This window comes from Lagenorhynchus albirostris, chromosome 2 (assembly GCF_949774975.1).
Source record: "Lagenorhynchus albirostris chromosome 2, mLagAlb1.1, whole genome shotgun sequence".
NCBI lineage: Eukaryota > Metazoa > Chordata > Mammalia > Artiodactyla > Delphinidae > Lagenorhynchus > Lagenorhynchus albirostris.
This window is the reverse complement of record NC_083096.1, coordinates 144,119,813-144,141,436: the sequence shown is the minus strand read 5'-3', so window position 1 is coordinate 144,141,436 and position 21,624 is coordinate 144,119,813. Positions and strand designations below refer to the sequence as shown.

The 21,624-nt window shown below is 39.8% G+C and overlaps 1 protein-coding gene and 1 long non-coding RNA gene across 3 annotated transcripts in view; both read right to left on the bottom strand.

Moving 5' to 3' along the window:
* The window catches only part of FAF1 (Fas associated factor 1), a 493,047-nt gene that overhangs the window by 466,557 nt on the left and 4,866 nt on the right, over positions 1-21,624 (bottom strand). The window lies entirely within an intron of this gene.
* Positions 13,010-21,529, bottom strand: LOC132514797 (uncharacterized). The gene is made up of 3 exons (XR_009538932.1): positions 21,436-21,529; positions 21,269-21,344; positions 13,010-13,122 (listed from the first exon to the last, which is right to left on the bottom strand). It is a non-coding gene; the product is annotated as an uncharacterized LOC132514797 (long non-coding RNA).

The window sequence follows — 21,624 nt, the reverse complement described above, 5'->3', positions numbered from 1 at the left end:
TACCTAGTATAATGCCTGGCACAGAGCAGGTATTCGATTTTGTCAAGTGAGTGAAAATATTCATGAAGACAGTCTCAGATAATATATATTTCTCGGTGTTCTTCATACCCTCACATCATATCCTCACATAACAATATGTGACATATAATATTAAACACTCTATTTATTAATCAAGCACTATCACTAATACTACCAAAACTCCATAATATTCCCATCTCTTTCATCTCACTTATGTGACCACAATAACAACCAGAAGAGAGGTATTTCTGAGGAAATGCCTTGTTGGGCAAGTTCAGAGCATCCTATCTGGGATAAGTGAGAAGAGCAACCTAAATACATGACTCTACAGTTTCATACTTTCCTCATGGGTAAGAAACAGCAGCTGCAACTGCAAGATGTGCCCTGGCCAGCAGGGAATTCCTTGCAGCTATCTTCACGAAGTCTCCTAAAAATTCAGGAGGACTGCATATGGAGCTGAGTCCTAGGACCAGCTATGTATGTTACCACTGCCCTTTAATCAAAGGATGACTCTATATCCATGTTAAGTCAGCATACCTTCAGGATCTATCCCCTGGAAATGCCAAGGTTCTGCTATAATCAATCTCTCTCTCTCTCTCTCTCTCTCACACACACACACACACATGCACCCATACACAATGCATACACTGAAAAAAGAGTAAAGAAATAAAAATCCTCTAATAGACATCCCAGGGAAGTATGTGGTTGTTTCTTGGCATATTAATATTTTTATCTTGGCAAATTAAATTACTCCTGGATTAAGGGTAGGGTTTATGATCCAACAAAATCTTTAATCTTAACAATAAAACATACTTCATTTTGTCATAATCTACATTTTAACTTTACATACTCTTCATGCCTGTTTAAGTGGGAAGACAAATAGCTTATGCATTATTTCTCTTTTCTTAAAACAAAGCCATATTAAACATGTTTTATGAGGCCAGCCAAATGTCCATACTACCCTGATAGCAAAACTGGGCAAGGACACCACATACACACACAAAAAAAATTACAGGCCAATATCACTGATGAACATAGATGCAGAAATCCTTAACAAAATATTAGCAAACCAAATTCAACAATATATAAAAAGGATTATACACCATGACGAAGTGGGATTTATTCCAGAGATGCAAGGATGGTTCGATATCTGCCAATTAATCAATGTACACACCACATTAATATAACAAAGGGGAAAAAAATCATATGATCACCTCAACAGATGCAAAAAAAGAATGTGATAAAATTCAACTTCCATTTATGATAAAAACTCTCAACAAAGTGGGTATAAAGGGAATGTACCTCAAGTGAAAAGTTGTCAGGAACAAGACAAAGATGCCCACTATTGCCACTTTTATTTAACACAGTATTGGAAGTCCTAGCCACACAGCAATTTGGCAAGAAAAAGAAATAAAAGGAATCCAAACTGGAAAGGAAGACGTAAGACTGTCATTATTTGCAGGTGACATGATATTATATAGAGGAAACCCTAAGGGTGCCACCAAAAAACTGCTAGAACTAATAAATGAATTCAGTAGCCACAGATACAAAATTAATATACAGAAATCTGTTGCATTTCTATATACTAACAATGAACTATCGTAAAGAGAAATTAAGAAAACAATTCCATTTACAACTTCCTCCAGAATAACAAAATGCCTAAGAAAAAATGTAACCAAGGGAGGTGAAAGACCTGTATACGGAAAACTATAAGATAATGATGAAAGAAATTAAAGAGAACACAAATAAATGAAATGATATTCCATGCTCATGGATTGGAAGAATATTGTTAAAATGTCCATACTACCCAAAACAATCTACAGATTCAACGTAATACTTGCCAAAATTACAATGGCATGTTTTACAGAACTAGAACAAATAATTCTAAAATGTGTACAGAACACAAAAGATCCTGAAGAGCCAAAACTTGAGAAAGAAGAACGAAGCTGGAGGTATCATGCTCCTTGATTTCAAACTATATTACAAGCTATATAGTATGGTACTGGCACAAAACAGATACAGAGATCAATGGAACAGAACTGAGAACCCAGAAATAAACCCCACATATATGGTCAATTAATTTATAACAAAGAAGCCAAGAACAAACAATGGAGAATGGATAGTCCCTTCAATAAATGGTGCTGGGAAAACTGGACAGCCACATGCAAAAGAATGAAACTAGACCACTATCTACACTATACATAAAAATTAACTCAAAATGAGTAAACACTTGGATGTAAGACCTGAAACCATAAAATTCCTAGGAGAAAACATAGGTGATAATGTCATTGACCTTAGCCTTAGCGATGTCTTTGTGGATCTGAGTCCAAAGGCAAAGGAAACAAAAGCAGAAATAAACAAATGGGACTACAGCAAGCTAAAAAGCTTCTGCACAGCAAAGGAAACCATCAAAAAGAAATGGCAACCTGAATGGGAGAAGATATTTGCGAATTATATCTGATAAAAGGTTAATGTCCAAAACATATAAAGAACTCATACAACTCAACAACAAAAAAACCCAAACAACCCAATTAAGAACTGGAGGCACTTCCCTGGTGGTCCAGTGGTTAAGAGCCCACCTCCCAGTGCAGGGGACGTGGGTTCGATCCCTGGTCAGGGAACTAAGATTCCACATGCCTCAGGGCAACTAAGCCCACGCGCTCTAGAGCCCGTGTGCCTCAACTACTGAGCACACACACCCTGGAGCCCGTGTGCCACAAGTAGAGAGAAGCCCACGCACTGCAACGAAGAGCTCGTGGGTCGCAACAAAGATCCCACGTGCCACAACTAAGACCCGATGCAGCCAAATAACTAAATATTTAAGAACTGGGCAGAGGATCTAAAAAGATATTTTTCTAAAGAAGACATAGAGATGACCAAACCACACATGAAAAGGTGCTCAACATCTCTAATTATCAGGGAAATACAAATCAAAACTACAATGAGATATCACCCCACAACTGTTAAAATGGCTTTTATCAAAAAGATAAGAAATAAGAAGTGTTGGACAGGCTGTGTAGAAAAGGGAACCCTCATACACTGTTGGTGGTATTGTAAACTGGTGCAGCCACAGTGTAAAACAGTATGGAGATTCCTCAGAAAATTAAGACTAGATCTACCATACGATCCAGCTATCCCACTTCTGGGTATTTATCCAAAGAACACAAAACACTAATTTGAAAAGATACATGCACCTCTGTGTTCGCTGCAGCATTATCTACAACAGGGAAGATATGGAAACAACCTAAGTTTCCATCAATGAATGAATGGACCAAGAAGATGTGGGGTGCGTGCGTGCATGCGTGCGTGTGTGTGTGTGCGTATAAAACACACAATGGAATACTACTCAGCCATAAAATGAATCTTGCCATTTGTGACAGCATGGATGGACCTTGAGGATATTATGTTAAGTAAACCAGAAGGAAAAACACAAAAACCATACAATTTCACTCATATGTGGAATATAAAACAAAACAAATGAACAAACAAAACAAAAACAATCTCATAGATATAAAGAACAGATCAGTGGTTAGTTACCAGAGGGGAAGGGAGCTGGAGGTGAGTGAAAGGGGTGAAGGAGGTCAAGTATATGGTGATGAATGGTAACTAGACTTTAGGGGGTGATCACTTTGTAGTGCATAAAGATGCCAAATTATAATGTTGTACACCTGAAGCTTATATAATAATAATAAAGCCATATTTAAACATTATCATCACGTGCTGGTCTATTGGGACAATAAAGGCAGAATGAAGAGTAAAAAGTCGTTGCAAAAAACAGATTGCATCAATACACACAGAAAATGACACATCATCTAACTGGTTTTTTCTTTTTGCTTAATACATTTTTGGTACATTTTTGGGTTTCTGATTTTGTTTAAATATTGCTTAAAAAAAAGAAAGAAGCTGTTAGCACCTCTTTGCCAAAATGACACTTGTCTTCAGTTATTCAAACTTAGCACACGAAGTTAATTCCTTACAAGTTTATTTTATCTTAGTTAGAAAATTGATTATTTTTAGGAAACCATTATTCCAAGACTTCAGCAAAGGCTTTTAACGAAGAAAACTTAACTAGTAAGCTACTTTAAGTTTTAAAATGTAGACAAAAATATAGACAAAAATTTAGCAATTACATTGTAATCCAATTATATTGCATTACATAACATTACGGTGATTGCTGTTACAACTTCCTTCTAATAGTCTCATTCCCACTCCTCTAATCCTATAGTCCATTAGAACATGAAGATATTATCCTAAAGCTTACAATCCCTCCAAGTCACTTTTCTTTTGGCAGAACATTTTTTTACTTTATGAAAAAGTTCAAGCACATACAAGAGTAGAGATAACAGTAAAATGAACAGCCATAAACACAATACCCTCTTCAACAATTACCAAGTGGTAGCCATTTTTGTTTCACCCCCCATTAACCCACCCCCAAAGCACTCCCAAACTGTTCTGAAGTAAACTCCAGATATCAAATCATTTCATCCATAAATATTTCAGGATATATCTCTAAAGGATAAGGACATTTTTTTAACATTTTTATTGGAGTATAACTGCTTTACGATGGTGTGTTAGTTTCTGCTTTATAACAAAGTGAATCAGTTATACATATACATATGTTTCCATATCTCTTCCCTCTTGCATCTCCCTCCATCCCACCCTCCCTATCCCACCCCTCTAGGTGGTCACAAAGCACCTAGCTGATCTCCCTGTGCTATGCGGCTGCTTCCCACTAGCTATCTATTTTACGTTTGGTAGTGTATATATGTCCATGCCACTCTCTCACTTTGTCACAGCTTACGCAACCCCTACCCATATCCTCAAGTCCATTCTCTAGTAGGTCTGTGTCTTTATTCCCGTCTTACCCCTAGGTACTAACTTCATAACCTTTTTTTTTTTTCTTCCTTAGATTCCATATATATGTGCTGGCATACGGTATTTTTTTTTTCTCTTTCTGACTTATTTCACTGTGTATGACAGACTCTAGGTGTATCCACCTCACTACAAATAACTCAATTTCGTTTCTTTTTATGGCTGAGTAATATCCCATTGTATATATGTGCCACATCTTCTTTATCCATTCATCTGTTGATGGACACTTAGGTTGCTTCCATGTCCTGGCTATTGTAAATAGACCTGCAATAAACATTTTGGTACATGACTCTATTTAAATTATGGTTTTCTCAGGGTATATGCCCAGTAGTGGGATTGCTGGGTCATATGGTAGTTCTATTTGTAGCTTTTCAAGGAACCTCCATACTGTTCTCCATAGTGGCTGTATCCATTTACATTCCCAGCAACAGTGCAAGAGTGTTCCCTTTTCTCCACACCCTCTAGAGCATTTATTGTTTCTAGATTTTTTGATGATGTCCATTCTTACCGGTGTGAGATGATATCTCACTGTAGTTTTGATTTGCATTTCTCTAATGATTACTGATGTTCAGCATACTTTCATGTGTTTGTTGGCAACCTGTATATCCTCTTTGGAGAAATGTCTATTTAGGTCTTCTGCCCATTTTTGGATTGGGTTGTTTTTTTGCTACTGAGCTGCATGAGCTGCTTGTAAATTTTGGAGATTAATCCTTTGTCAGTTGCTTCGTTTCCAAATATTTTCTCCCATCCTGACGGTTGTCTTTTGGTCTTGTTTATGGTTTCTTTTGCTGTGCAAAAGCTTTTAAGTTTCATTAGGTCCCACTTGTTTACTTTTGTTTTTATTTCCATTTCTCTAGGAGGTGGGTCAAAAAGGATCTTGCTGTGATTTATGTCATAGAGCGTTCTGCCTATGTCTTCCTCTAAGAGTTTCATAGTGTGTGGCCTTAACGTTTACGTCTTTCATCCATTTTGAGTTTATTTTTTGTGTATGGTATTAGGGAGTGTTCTAATTTCATACTTTTACATGTACCTGTCCAGTTTCCCAGAACCACTTAATGAAGAGGCTGTCTTTTCTCCACTATATAGTCTTGCCTCCTTTATCAAAGATAAGGTGAACATATGTGCGTGGGTTTATACTTGGGCTTTCTATCCTGTTCTACTGATCTATATGTCTGTTTTTGTGCCAGTACCATACTGGCTTGATTACCATAGCTTTGTAGCATAGTCTGAACTCAGGGAGCCTGATTCCTCCAGCTGCATTTTTCGTTCTCAAGATTGCTTTGGCTATTCGGGGTCTTTTGTGTCTCCATACAAATTGTGAAATATTTTGTTCTAGTTCTGTGAAAAATACCAGGGTAGTTTGATAGGGATTGCATTGAATCTGTAGATTGCATTGGGTAGTAGAGTCATTTTCACAATGTTGATTCTTCCAATCCAAGAACATGGTGTATCTCTCCATCTATTTGTATCATCTTTAATTTCTTTCATCAGTGTCTTATAATTTTCTGTATACAGGTCCTTTGTCTCCTTAGGTAGGTTTATTCCTAGATATTTTATTCTTTTCGTTGCAATGATAAATGGGAGTGTTTTCTTGATTTCACTTTCAAATTTTTCATCATTAGTGTATAAGAATGCAAGAGATTTCTGTGCATTAATTTTGTATCCTGCTACTTTACCAAATCCATTGATTAGCTCTAGTAGTTTTCTGGTGGCATCTTTAGGATTCTCTATGTATAGTATCATGTCATCTGCAAACAGTGACAGCTTTACTTCTTCTTTTCTGATTTGGATTCCTTTTATTTCTTTTTCTTCTCTGCTTGCTGTGGCTAAAACTTCCAAAACTATGTTGAATAAGAGTGGTGAGAGTGGGCAACCTTGTCTTGTTCCTGATCTTAGTGGAAATGCTTTCAGTTTTTCATCATTGAGGATGATGTTGGCTGTGGGTTTGTCATATATGGCCTTTCTTATGTTGAGGCAAGTTCCCTCTATGCCTACTTTCTGCAGCGTTTTTATCATAAATGGGTGTTGAATTTTGTCGAAAGCTTTCTCTGCATCTATTGAGATGATCATATGGTTTTTCTCCTTCAATTTGTTAATATGGTGTATCACACTGATTGATTTGCGTATATTGAAGAATCCTTTTACATAGATTTTTACATCTAAGTTCACCACTGATATTGGCCTGTAGTTTTCTTTCATTGTGACATCTTTGTCTGGTTTTGGTATCAGGGTGATGGTGGCTTTGTAGAATAAGTTTGGGAGTGTTCCTCCCTCTGCTATATTTTGGAAGAGTTTGAGAAGGATAGGTGTTAGCTCTTCTCTAAGTATTTGATAGGATTCGCCTGTGAAGCCATCTTGTCCTGGGCTTTTGTTTGTTGGAAGATTTTTAATCACAGTTTCAATTTCAGTGCTTGTGATTGGTCTGTTTATATTTTCTATTTCTTCCTGGTTCAGTCTCAGCAGGTTGTGCATTTCTAAGAATTTGTCCATTTCTTCCAGGTTGTTCATTTTATTGACAGAGTTGCTTGTAGTAATCTCTCATGATCCTTTGTATTTCTGCAGTGTCAGTTGTTACTTCTTTTTCATTTCTAATGCTATTGACTTGAGTCTTCTCCCTCCTTTTCTTGATGAGTCTGGCTAATGGTTTATCAATTTTATCTTCTCAAAGAACCAGCTTTCAGTTTTACTGATTCTTGCTATCATTTCCTTCATTTCTTTTTCACTTATTTCTTATCTGATCTTTATGATTTCTTTCCTTCTGCTAACTTTGGGGTTTTTTTGTTCTTCTTTCTCGAATTGCTTTAGGTGCACAGTTAGGTTGTTTATTTGAGATGTTTCCTGTTTCTTAAGGTAGCATTGTATTGCTATAAACTTCCCTCTTAGAACTGCTTTTGCTGCATCCCATAGGTTTGGGGTCATCGTGTCTCCCTTGCCATTTGTTTCTAGGTATTTTTTGAGTTCCTCTTTCATTTCTTCAGTGATCACTTCGTTATTAAGTAGTGTATAGTTTAGCCTCCATGTGTTTGTATTTTTTACAGATCTTTTCCTGTAACTGATATCTAGTCTCATAGTGTTGTGGTCAGAAAAGATACTTGATACGATTTCAATTTTCTTAAATTTACCAAGGCTTGATTTGTGACCCAAGATATGATCTATCCTGGAGAATGTTCCATGAGCACTTGAGAAAAATGTGCATTCTGTTGTTTTTGGATGGAATGTCCTATAAATATCAATTAAGTCCACCTTGTTTAATGTATCATTTAAAGCTTGTGCTTATTTATTTTCATTTTGGATGATCTGCCCATTGGTGAAAGTGGGGTGTTAAAGTCCCGTACTATGAATGTGTTACTGTCGATTTCCCCTTATATGGCTGTTAGTATTTGCCTTATGTATAGACGTGCTCCTATCATGGGTGCATAAATATTTACAATTGTTATATCTTCTTCTTGGATCGATCCCTTGATCATCATGTAGTATCCTTCTTTGTCTCTTGTAATAGTCTTTATTTTAAAGTCTATTTTGTCTGATATAAGAATTGCTACTCCTGCTTTCTTTTTCTTTCCATTTGCATGGAATATCTTTTTCCAGCCCCTCACTTTCAGTCTGTATGTGTCCCTAGGTCTGAAGTGGGTCACTTGTAGACAGCATATATATGGGTCTTGTTTTTGTATGCATTCAGTCAGTCTATGTCTTGGTGGGAACATTTAATCCATTTACATTTAAGGTAATTATCGATATGTATTTTCCTGTTCCCATTTTCTTAACTGTTCTGGGTTTGTTATTGTAGGTCTTTTCCTTCCCCTGTGTTTCCTGCCTAGAGAAGTTCCTTTAGCATTTGTTTTAAAGTCCGATTGGTGATGCTGAACTCTCTCAGATTTTGCTTGTCTGTAAAGGTTTTAATTTCTCCATCAAATCTGAATGAGATCCTTGCTGGGTAGAGTAATCTTGGTTGTAGGTTTTTCTCCTTCATCACTTTAATATGTCCTGCCAGTCCCTTCTGGCTTGCAGAGTTTCTGCTGAAAGATCAGCTGTTCACCTTATGGGGATTCCCTTGTGTGTTATTTGTTGTTTTTCCCTTGCTGCTTTTAATGTTTTCTTTGTATTTAACTTTTGACAGTTTGATTAGTATGTGCCTTGGCGTGTTTCTCCTTGGATTTATCCTGTATGGAACTCTGTGCTTCCTGGACTTGATTAACTATTTCCTTTCCCATATTAGGGACGTTTTCAACTATAATCTCTTCAAATATTTTCTCAGTCCCTTTCTTATTCTCTTCTTCTGGGACCCCTATAATTCTAATGTTGGTGCGTTTAATGTTGTCCCAGAGGTCTCTGAGACTGTCCTCCGTTTCTTTCATTCTTTTTCCTTTATTCTGCTCTGCAGTAGTTATTTCCATTATTTTATCTTCCAGCTCGCTTATCCGTTCTTCTGCCTCAGTTATTCTGCTACTGTTCCCATCTAGAGTATTTTTAATTTCATTTATTGTGTTGTTCATCATGGCTTGCTTCCTCTTTAGTTCTTCTAGGTCCTTGTTAAATGTTTCTTGCAGTTTGTCTATTCTATTTCCAAGATTTTGGATCATCTTTACTATCATTATTCTGAATTCTTTTTCAGGTAGACTGCCTATTTCCTCTTCATTTGTTAGGTCTGGTGGGTTTTAACCTTGCTCCTTCAACTGCTGTGTGTTTTTCTGTCTTCTCATTTTGCTTATCTTACTGTGTTTGGGGTCTCCTTTTTGCAGGCTGCAAGTTCGTAGTTCCCACTGTTTTTGGTGTCTGTCCCCAGTGGCTAAAGTTGGTTCAGTGGGTTGTGTAGGCTTCCTGGTGGAGGGGACTAGTGCCTGTGTTCTGGTGGATGAGGCTGGTTCTTGTCTTTCTGGTAGGAAGGTCCACGTCTGGTGGCGTGCTTTGGCGTGTCTGTGGCCTTATTATGATTTTAGGCAGCCTCTCTGCTAATGGGTGGGGTTGTGTTCCTGTCTTGTTAGTTGTTTGGCATAGGGTGTCCAGCACTGTAGCTTGCTGGTCGCTGAGTGAAGCTGGGTCTTGGTGTTGAGATGGAGATCTCTGGGAGATTTTCGCCATTTGATATTATGTGGAGCTGGACGGTCTCTTGTGGACCAGTGTCCTGAAGTTGGCTCTCCCACGTCAGAGGCACAGCACTGACTCCTGGCTGCAGCACCAAGAGCCTTTCATCCACACGGCTCAGAATAAAAGGGAGAAAAAGTAGAAAGAAAAGAAAAGAAAAGAAAGGAAAAGAAAGAACGAGGATAAAATAAAGTAAAATAAAATAAAATAAAGTTATTAAAATAAAAAATAATTATTAAAAAAATTTTTAAGTAAAAAAAAAAAAACCAACGGACAGAACCCTAGGACAAATGGTGAAAGCAAAGCTTTACAGGCAAAATCTCACACAGAAGCATACACACTCACAAAAAGAGGAAAAGGGGAAAATATAATATATCTTGCTCTCCAAGTCCACCTCCTCAATTTGGGATGATTCGTTGTCTATTCAGGTATTCCACACATGCAGGGTACATCAAGTTGATTGTGGAGATTTAATCCGCTGCTCCCGAGGATGCTGGGAGAAATTTCCCTTTCTCTTCTTTGTTCACACAGCTCCCAGGGTTCAGCTTTGGATTTGGTCCCGCCTCTGCATGTAGGTCACCTAAGGGTGTCTGTTTTTCGCTCAGACAGGACGGTGTTAAAGGAGCAGCTGATTCAGGGGCTCTGGCTCACTCAGGCCAGGTGGGAAGGAGGGGCACGGAGTGTGGGGGGAGCCTGCGGAGGCAGACGCCAGCGTGACGTTGCACCAGTCTAAGGCGCACCGTGCGTTCTCCCGGGTAAATTGTCCCTGGATCACGGGACCCTGGCAGCGGCGGGCTGCACAGGCTCCCGGTAGGGGAGGTGTGGATAGTGACCTGTGCTCGCACACAGGCTTCTTGGTGGCGGCAGCAGCAGCCTTAGCGTCTCATGCCCGTATCTGGGGTCCGCGCTGTTAGCCGCGGCTCGCACCCGTCTCTGGAGCTCCTTTAAGCAGCGTTTTTAATCCCCTCTCCTCGCGCACCAGGAAACAAAGAGGGAAGAAAGTTTCTCGCCTCTTTGGCTGGTTCAGGCTTTTTCCCAGACTCCTTCCCGGATGGCCGTGTTGCACTAACCCCTTCAGGCTGTGTTCACGCCGCCAACCCCAGTCCTCTCCCTGCGATCCGACCGAAGCCCGAGCCTCAGCTCCCAGCCCCCGCCCGCCCCGGCGGGTGAGCAGACAAGCCTCTCAGGCTGGTGAGTGCTGGTTGGCACCGATCCTCTGTGCAGGAATCTCTCCGCTTTACCCTCCGCACCTCTGTTGCTGAGCTGTCCTTCGCGGCTTCGAAGCTTCCCCCCTCTGCCACCCACAGTCTCCGCCCGCGAAGGGGCTTCCTAGTGTGTGGAAACCTTTCCTCCTTCACAGCTCCCTCCCACTGGTGCAGGTCCCGTCCCTATTCTTTAGTCTCTGTTTTTTTCTTTTTTCTTTTGCCCTACCCAGGTATGTGGGGAGTTTCTTGCCTTTTGGGAGGTCTGAGGTCTTCTGCCAACGTTCTGTGGGTGTTCTATAGGAGCAGTTCCACATGCAGATGTATTTCTGATGTATCTGTGGGGAGGAAGGTGACCTCCACATCTTACTCTTCCGCCACCTTCCTCAACTCCTGCAGGACATTTTTTTAACATAACCCAATGCATTATCACACTTAAAAACCCTAAGTATTTAATTTCATCAAATATACAGTGAGCCCTGGCAAAATATCTCTTACTACATTATCCCATAATAATCATTAAGTAATGTTTTCCTTTTCTTAAATACAATGCAGTGTAAAACGAAGTTCGTGTGTATCAACTTGGGATCAGCTTGCCTTAACTGGAATCAATTCTATTACTTTTGCCACTATGTCATTACAGTACCCAAGGATGTGAAACCTGCAGATAATGAGAGCCCCCTGTATTCATTGTACTACGCCATCTTACATAAGGGACTTGAGCATCCTCAGATTTCGGTATCTTCAGAGACTTCTGGAACCAACCCCCCATGGATACTGAGGGACAACTATACTTTAGTTTCAAGTCCCACTACTAGGACCTCAGGAAAATATCGAAACTGACAGCACTCCCCAAAATAATGCAAATTTACTTAGCATAGATATAGATACACAATACTTTATAGATACTGATAAATGTAAAAGTGAAGTAAAAAAATACCAGTGACAGGATAATCTCTTGCTGAAGTACTAAGTAATCCCAATAGAAACCACTGCCACATACAACTTCAAGATAAGAAGTCAATGAATTCCAGTTTTTTCTTCTTTGATCCCTCTATTAGCCTCAGTAAATCCAGGGACACCAGAAAAACTTTGTTCTACTTTTTTGTGTTTCACAAAGCTACAACAGTATGAAGGAATCAAAAAATAACCGGATGCGTCTTTGATTTGTTTCTTTAAAAGGCAACCTTATAAAGTGCACTACTTATTAATTTTTTACACTACTGTAGTCAGAATGATACAGGAAGGAAAGCATGTTCCCTCATGGGAGGAGGGGAGGAGATGACCCAAAAAGCAGGCTACATACATGTTTACAATTTCTTTGAAATTTCATTTTCTATTTAAAATTCATGCAAATTTTATATTTACTTCATGATAATTGTTTTTAATTTTTAAAAAGCATATTTCTTTTTAAGTTATTCTAGTAAATTGGTGCTACAAGAAGATGTGCATATTTATTCTGTAGCTTTGATTACTCCTTAGCACACCCATTTGAGAAATGTGGATATATAAGATCATGGACTTGACTTTGGAGTAAAGCAGACCTGAGTTCCAAACCCAGCCTTGTTGTGACTACTTGTCATTAGGTAATTACTTAACCTCTTTACACCTCTACTTTTTCATCTTTAAAATGGGAATACAACAAGAGCTATCACAGATTAGGTCCAAATTCAATCTGTAAAATGGGGGATCATCAACCTTTCACAGTGGTAAGAACTGTGAAAGATCAAATATTCCACCATACTTACTTGCAAGCTAACAATGCAGCTTGTTACAATTTCACGGATGCTGGACGAAGACTCAAGACATCTAGGTCAAGGACAAAGTACTTTATTAATCAGGGCAAGAGCAGCAGCCAGAGTGTCAGCATTTTCTAGCACTGGTTCCCAAGTCCCATTTCCCACAGGGTGACAGAGTGCTCCAGGTGACACCTGCACATGCAGTAGATCTGCATTACGAGAGGAACCTTGAGCTTAAGGAACATGAATCTTTTATAATGGACAGTAAGCACGAGGACGCTTTGCTTTGGAGGATCAAAGTATCTTTATCTTCCAGGCTGTAAGCAAACTTGCCCTTTGGTCTGGAAGGAGAAATTATCTAGGCTGGTAACAGTCCAACACCCTTGAAAAGATAATCTGGAACAATCAATGTCTCTGTTCATAAGATGTGCAGAAATAGAAGAGACACACAGGGAACTATCTCCCAAAAATATCTACCCATTACTCCTAACCGTCTTCACCACTGAACACTCTGGCTTCTCATAAGTATGCCACTCCAACAGCCACTCTGATTAATCTGACAGAGACTATGACTAAATCCATTTAATTTGTCTCGTATAGCATTTAATTAGGCGACTATCAACAGCCAACAGGATGAGGCCAACCTTCAGAATTTATTTCATCCATGTTTCTCAGGGTTCCACACCCAAATAAGATGAAGAAATCTGATAAATCATGAGGGTTTACCTCAGAAAAGAGAGTCTGACAGCATTCTCCCTAAGTTTCTGTATTAACCTTTCCACTTCGCCAAAAGCATTAATCCAGGAACAACAGAATGAATTAACAATTATACAAACTCTGCCCTGGCCCAGAAGGAAGAAGTGTAGGGCAATTTTATCAACCATAACAACTCTGGTCAGTGACTTGAGGCTGACCTGAATGCTTTCCAGGGCCACTTCAGCTAAAAAGTTAGGAACAAATTTTGAAATACCTATTCTAATTGAATGACTTCCCTCAGAGAGATAACTGTCCACAGGGTGCACATAAATAACAAATCAGAAATCACTCTGGGAAGCTTCCCCAAGGAACCAAGGATAGGCTCTCATTTTTGAGATATCTCCGCAGTCATATGAAGGCTACAAGATCTACTGGTGGTGTTTACTTAACCATTCAAAAGGTGCAAGAGTCCATATTTTTAGGAGGGAGGCAAATTAATGCCTGGTTTCCACGTACGAAATACAGTCCTCAGGGCAGACACAGTGCACCTAGATAGAGTGGGTTGTTTACAATTGTTGGGTCCTTCCAAGTGGGACCTATATCAGTCTGGGAGGCACTGTCAACTTGTGTCCTAACATGGCCTCCCATCCAAGTGGTGGTCCTTAGGGTTCCCAGTTCAATTCCAGCAACTGAGCCTAGTTCTTGTTTTTGAAAGGAATTAATGAAGTTAATCTAAACTGTCCCATTTGTGCAGGCCACCAGTAATCTGCCCTACAGAATCTCTGAGTGAAGGCTATGGTATGGGGGTGGGGTAGGCATCAGGAAGTGTTGACAGGTGTTTTGCAAGAAGGTAAAAAAGCTGAGGGCCAACCCCTGGTATTTCCAATAGACCTTTCAGTAAGGTTAAGAGGAATGACAATCAAATAGCTATCAGAGCCCTCTAATGGGGTTTGGCAGACCCAGCAGTCGACTGAGTTGAATGTGCCTACAACAGTTTGGAAGAGCTGTACCAGGCATTTTCCTTCATAAGGGAGGCTTCAAGTTCGGTTCAGAAAAACAAAGAACATTAATGTCTTTCCTTTCCCCGAACTTTCTGGGGTCTAAGGCGATCCTTCCCCAGGCGTCAAGATTGTTGCTTTACCTCCACTGCCACAAAATCATATGTCCCCTTCCAGTAGCTATAATTTCATCTTCTTTCAATCATCTCCTAATTACACGCAGGCCTTTTACCTGGAAATGTCAGGTGCAAGATGGTCAAGGGAATTTTCATAAAATGTACAGAAACCCATTTATGGTCCCTACTGATCCACATAAGCCACCATAGGGAGGCTCAGCAAGCAGTGTACTCAACCAAGTGGTCATTATCCTTATGATCTAGGACCATGTCAACCCAACAAGAAAACCCAGGTAGCTGAACCAGAATTCAGTTTAAATCCCCTACACCACCTTTTGGCAAGCTGCCACACAGAAGGTATATCAACAGGCTGGCAGTGAGTTGCTGCTAGGAGAAATAAAGCAGCATCATGCCCAGAAATGGTCAGGGTGGAATCCTGAATTTTCAAAATAGAGCTACATAACCTCCCACCCCTTCCATTCTGATCGTTACCCAGGAAGTAGCCAAGATGAAATGATCCCTTTCTGGAGATAGCTGCATTCAGTGACCAAACTGGCTTACTGAGGAGGAAGTTATTCCAGCAGTCAACATTTGTCCACATACCAAATGCCTGTGAATGGCAGAGGGCATGAAAGGCCCCTCAAATATCTTGACTATCAGCTCACTAATACAATAAAAATGGTGCAATAAAAAGTGCACCACTGCCAGACTGCAAATGGTCCAGAAAGCTGGAAAGCATAACACAATTAGTTTCAAGGGTCAAAATGGTGTAGCCAGTCAGCTAACTGGACTAAAAACAACAACAACACTACCAGAAAAAGTGTCAACAGCAGTGAGGCACCACTGATACCTCAGAGAGGGAGGTCAAAGGCCCAATTTATTTAATCTGCCAAAACAGGCAGGGGCCACATCCCATGTAATGTAGCTTCTCTCATTATATGGCAAACAGGTCAACTTTTGGCAGGAGTCACAAGTCTGGCATGCAATGGTACCCCCTGCATCAGAAATATAGTCTTTTACTTTACACACTTTATGACAGTTGATATGCTGTCACATCTGATACAATGACGGATCCTGGCAACAATGATGGCTCTGGGCAGTGCAGGCTCAATCAGAAGCTTGATTCCAGGGGGCTTCATCAGAGAAAAGGCCCTTACTGTGGGCATCTACATGAGTGATCCAGACAGTCTGATCAGCAGCTATAATTTGTTTCCATAGTTCACAGCTTCAAAGAAAGCAGTCTTTAATCTGCCAGTCTATAGTTTCCAAGTGGCAGACCAAATAGCTAGGCCGTTGGCAACATGCCAAGGGTCAGCAAAAATACAAGTTCATGAAGGAGAGTACAGGCCAGACCTATAAGAACAGCCTTGCGTTCTGTCCACTGAACACAGCAATTACAGTCATTACCAGTCTGCATAGCTGGTGCAAAGGCTGAACAGCCACAAAAGATGAGCAGACACAATCAGTTTCAGCTTGGCTGAACCACTGGTGAACCAGGACAAGGTTTAGGGAAACCTCAATAAATTGAGGACCTCATTGAGTCAGTGGCTTTGCTTCAGACAGTGAAGTTGGGAAGGAGGGGCCCCAAAGGAGGGGCTGAGCCACAAGACATTCTGTACCCCCATCCTCTTATCTCTCAGACAAACTAGTGAAAGTTCTAACAACTTTGCTTTCTGCCCACAGCAACTGCAAATTACACACATCTGTAAATGTCTGAAAGGAGGCAGAGCCTTCTGCCCAGCCAGGACAAATCTTAGTGCTAGTTGTTACATTGTGAGGAGTCTGAACTTGAGTCTGACTGACAGACTGGTGAAAAAAATTCCCTCTATCAGAGAGGATATTTGAGGGTTGTTGAGAGTTAGCCTCAACCAGAGGAATGTTCAGGCAGCTGTCTTTGAACCGACTTCCTGGTACTCAGTCTGCAACCACCTCCTTAATTCCTCCTCATTAACAGGCAAGGAAGTAGAGAACCACTTAACAATTTTGTCAACATGTTCACTACTAATTCCCATGGACTTCCCTCAAATTATTAACCAGCCTATAAGGCCCTCACCCTTCCTCTTCCAGAAACCTATGTTTCTGTCAACATCCCATCCTTGTTGCCAGAACTATTAAGAGCAGAGAAGGATCTGAGATTTTTACCCTACTTGCAAACTAAGTTAGAGCCTGTCAGTTTCATAGATGCTGGCAGAAGAGCTAGACTCCTGGGTTGGAGACAATGAACTTTATGACTCATGGCAATATTTGTAGTCAGAATATCAGAATTTTCTTGCACAGTTTCCCAGTCCCATTTCCGACAGGGTGACACAAAGTAGGCCAAGTGATACCTGCACACACAGTGGACTGTGTTACAGAAGAGGAACCTAGAGCCTAGAGAACCCAAATCTTTTAAAATAGATACTATGCATGCCTGCTCTTTGCTCCAGAGAGAGACATTACCTCTGTCTTCCAAGGCTGCTCACTATACAAATATCCTTGAAAACATAGTCAGGAGCAAAAAGTCAGTGCCTGTGCTCACAAGACATTACAGAAGCCACGGAGAACTGTATCTCTGGATCCTAAGACAGGGTCACTGCAGAATTTAGATGTTAAGAACCTAGCACAGGGACTTCCCTGGCGGTCCAGTGGTTAAGTCTCCCGCGCTTCCACTGTAGGGGGCACAGGTTCGATCCCTAGTCAGGGAACTAAGATCCTGAATGCCTTGTGGCCAAAAAAAAAAAAGAAAATTTCTCGAACTGAATAAAATTGAGAATACAACATATCAACTTAAAAAAAAAAAAAAGAACCTAGCACAATATCTGGCACATACAAATCAATCAAAAGCTATATGCTATTATTATTATTCCTTCCTCATTAAACCTAAAATAAAAATGCTCAATTGTGTTTCCATCTCACTTTAACTAGATGCCAAAGAATATCACTAAAATTGGCTTGAAAAAAAAAGTTCAACCACTACTTTTCCCTTGGGAGAAAGAGAATGGGGAGCCAGGAGGACACAAGAGACAAAACTTTCCTCCCACTAACACTTTTCAACTTCAGTCATTAAACCAGGTGAACTGCAGAGGGAAAAAAAACAGGTGACTGGAACCTAACTCTAATGCCATTAAGGTACACATAACCTGCAAACTTTTCCACTTTTCCTTACCACAACTTGACATCTCATTCTTTCTATCTCAATTATTCCTCTATAACCACAAATAAGTATAAAGACAGGTACAATTATTCTGTTAATTTTGCTTCTTGCAATTATCTCAAACTTATCTAGAAGTCAATGACTAATGATTTAACATGGTAAGCAATTTTTATTTGAAATTAGAATTTCTGCCTTAAAAAACAGTTTGAGAGTGAAAACATAATCAGGAAGAATGGCTAACATGTAGCAATTCAGTAACAGCATTCAAACTTTACAAATATGGCCTCAGGCCGTATATTTTGTCACATTAACTTACTGAGCACTCTATAAAAGCTAAAACAGAGTGTGGGTCTTTTGTACTTCTCTATAAATGGGTCACCTTGAAGTTATAACCCTCAATTTAATAAACTAGTCTAATTTTTATTCTCAGTGACAGAGTTTCTTATTCAAAACCATATGTCAGAAAATGGTAGATGCTTAAAAATACATAATTTACAATTCTACTCCATTTACTTGTACCATAACAGCCAATATTCATAATATTTCTTCAAAAAATATTCACGGAGCACCTCTTAATAGATACTATAGGAACAGTGGTTAAGACCCAAGCAGCTGTTCACTCAGAGCTGACAGTAGGGAAAAGAAACATGTTAAGTGATTACTGACAATCTGATATAAGACTCAAAAGAGAAATTTTTGAGAATTTCAGAAACTTTTCAGAATTTTTTGAGAAATTCTCTTATTTCTGATATAAAAGAAATATGTACAAGATATATAAGAAGAAATGATTAACACTAACTGGGCACAGAGTACTGATGTTTTATAAACAAAAGGTAGGCAATAATTTTGAACAATAAATAGAAGTTTTCCAAAGGGACACGGAAAACTACGGGTTCAAACATGTGGAGTCATGAAACAGCATGTTTTATTATGAGCATCAAGTATATACTGAAAAACTCAAATTTTCCTAAGTCAAAAAATGGAAGAGTACTTAAGATCACAAAATCAAACAATCACAGGAATGGATGTAACCTCAAAAATCATCTAGATCAGTTTTTCTCAAGTGTAGTCCTTGGATCCAGCAACATCAGCATAACCTGGGAACCTGGCAGAAATGCAAATTAGCAGGCCCCACCCAAGATCCACTGAATCAAAAATTCTGGGCTCCAGTAATCTGTGATTTAACAAGCCCTCCCACTTATTCTTATGCAAGCTAAAGTTTGAGAACCACTGATTTAGATCAAGGGTTTTCAGAATTACTGAAATTCTTGGGCAGATAATTCTTCATTGTCACAAGATGTCTACTGCATTATACAATGTTTAACAGAACCCCTGGCCTCTACCCACTAAATGCTATTAGCACCCCGCAGTTATGATAGCCAAAAATTTCTCTAGAAATTGTCTAATGTTCTCTGGGGAACAGAAATCATTCAAAGTTGAAAACCACTTATCTAGACCAGGGATCAGTAAACTTTCCTATATGGGGCAGGGTAAATATACTGGGCTTTGCAGGTCATGCAATCAACTATTCAACTCTGCTAATGAGGGCAAAAGTGGCCAGAGACAGTATGTAAATGAACATGAAAGACTGCCTTCCAATAAGACTTGCTGACAAAAAATCTGGTGATTTGGCCCTCAGGATGTAGTTTGCTGACCCCTAAGCTAGATAAATTACTTAAATTATAACTGAATGTCCTCAACCCCACTGCTGCCAACTGATTATCCAGACTCTATTTGAACACCTAATCTAGTCTAATCTTCTGTGTTCAAGTAGCTATGGGTCTAAGCAGATCTACATTTTATAGACTGAATAACTGACACCCAGAAAGGATAAATGACTTGCTCAGAAAACCACAGCCAAAACAAAGCACAAAAACAAGTGCTCTAGTCTGCCTAAGTGCAATGTTCTAACTGCCTCCTATAGAGAAGTAACCATGTGTACCTGTGAGGCATTCAAATGTTCTAACACTTTGCAGTTACTAAAACCTAGAAAGAAAAGTATTGATTTCAAAAGAAAGTATTGATTTCAGGTGGGTGGGGGACGTAGATAACTTTATCTTAAAAGCTCAAATAGTAAATATTTTAAGCTTGTGGGCCATGAAGTCTCTGTCTCAACTACTCACCTCTGTCACTGCAGCAAGAGAGCAGTCATAGACAATAGGTAAATGAGTGTGCCAATAAATCTTTATGTATAAAAACAGGCAACCAGCTAACAGGCTACAATTTCCTGACCCCTGAACTACAGAGTCCATAAAACCTGTCTGGCAAACAACAGGCATCAACCGAACCATGCTCAACAAATCTGAAGTCTCTCCATTCCATGGCTTCTGATCACCTGTGAGCTTAGAAGCATGGCACTGAACTGGAATGGCAGTTTAGGAACGATCAGTCCCTCCCTTCCTCCCTTCCTCCTTCCCTCCCTCCTTCCCTTCCTGCTGGCATGTCTGCTATATGCCAGGCACTGTTAATTTATTTTCTATGTAAGTTTTAACAATTTGGACAAATTTCTAAGTGGTGGGTCTCATTTTCCTCTAAACGTCCAAGCTATTTGACAAATTAAGCTAGAAAATGAACACTCTTATGTACACCTGGATAAAATCTTTGTTTCAAACCAGTTCATGACCGTGGACAAGTCACTTCCTTTTTCAGGGTCTCAACGTCCACGAAAGGAAAAATGAGAAGCTAGAAATAGATGATCTCTGAAGTCCCCTGCAGAGAACAAGTGCATACTTTAAAACTGTCAACAATGGGGCTTCCCCGGTGGCACAGTGGTTCAGAGTCCGCCTGCCGATGCAGGGGACGCGGGTTCGTGCCCCGGTCCGGGAGGATCCCGCGTGCCGCGGAGCAGCTGGGCCCGTGGGCCATGGCCGCTGGGCCTGCACGTCCGGAGCCTGTGCTCCGCAACGGGAGAGGCCACAGCAGTGAGAGGCCCGCGTACCGCAAAAAAAAAAAAACTGTCAACAATGAAAATAACAGCTAAAATTTATTAAAACACTTTCTATGTCAGATACCTGTTCTAATCACTTTACATTAACCCTTTTTTCATATGGGAAAACTGAAGCAAAGTGGTGTGAAGTAACTGGTCAAAAATCACAAGATGAGTGAATGGCAGAGCTGTGATTTAAATCTAAGTAATCTGACATCAAAGGCCATGTTCTTAACCACTAACTACTAAACTTTAATCTACATGCCAAAACCTTATTTTCCCAATGACCAACAATCCAGACACAAAACAATATGCTTTGTCCCTCTAAAAATGAAGGGGACAGTGAAGAAAGGAAAGAAAGAATACTAACAAAGACTACTTTCTGCCATAGTTCTATCTCCTACCCAAGGTAACATCCCAGGAAATAAAGATGATGTTCCATGAATACTTAGTTTGGTCCCTCATCCACAACATCACCAAGGATACCTATCTGTCTGGATCGATACCATTTCTACTCGCAGTCTGGTATCCTCTTTTGTAGAAAATATCTCTTTGCGTCAAACTAAAAAAGAAAGAAGAGTGATTCACAGCTTCATTTAGAAGGAAAAAATGTAATGTAATGAAAGGGCAGAAATTACCTACAAGTAACTTACCAGTAGTGTCATGGAAGAGTCCATGCTTCAAAGAGGAGTTGATAGGCAAATGAAAACTCACTACATCCCATAGTGATAGTCCAATACATGTAAATGTACAAAGCAATTTAGGCAGCAAAGGTATTACTAGCTGGAAAGACCAGGAGTAGAAAACAAAGCCACAATTGTGTCATCCAGGATATACAACTG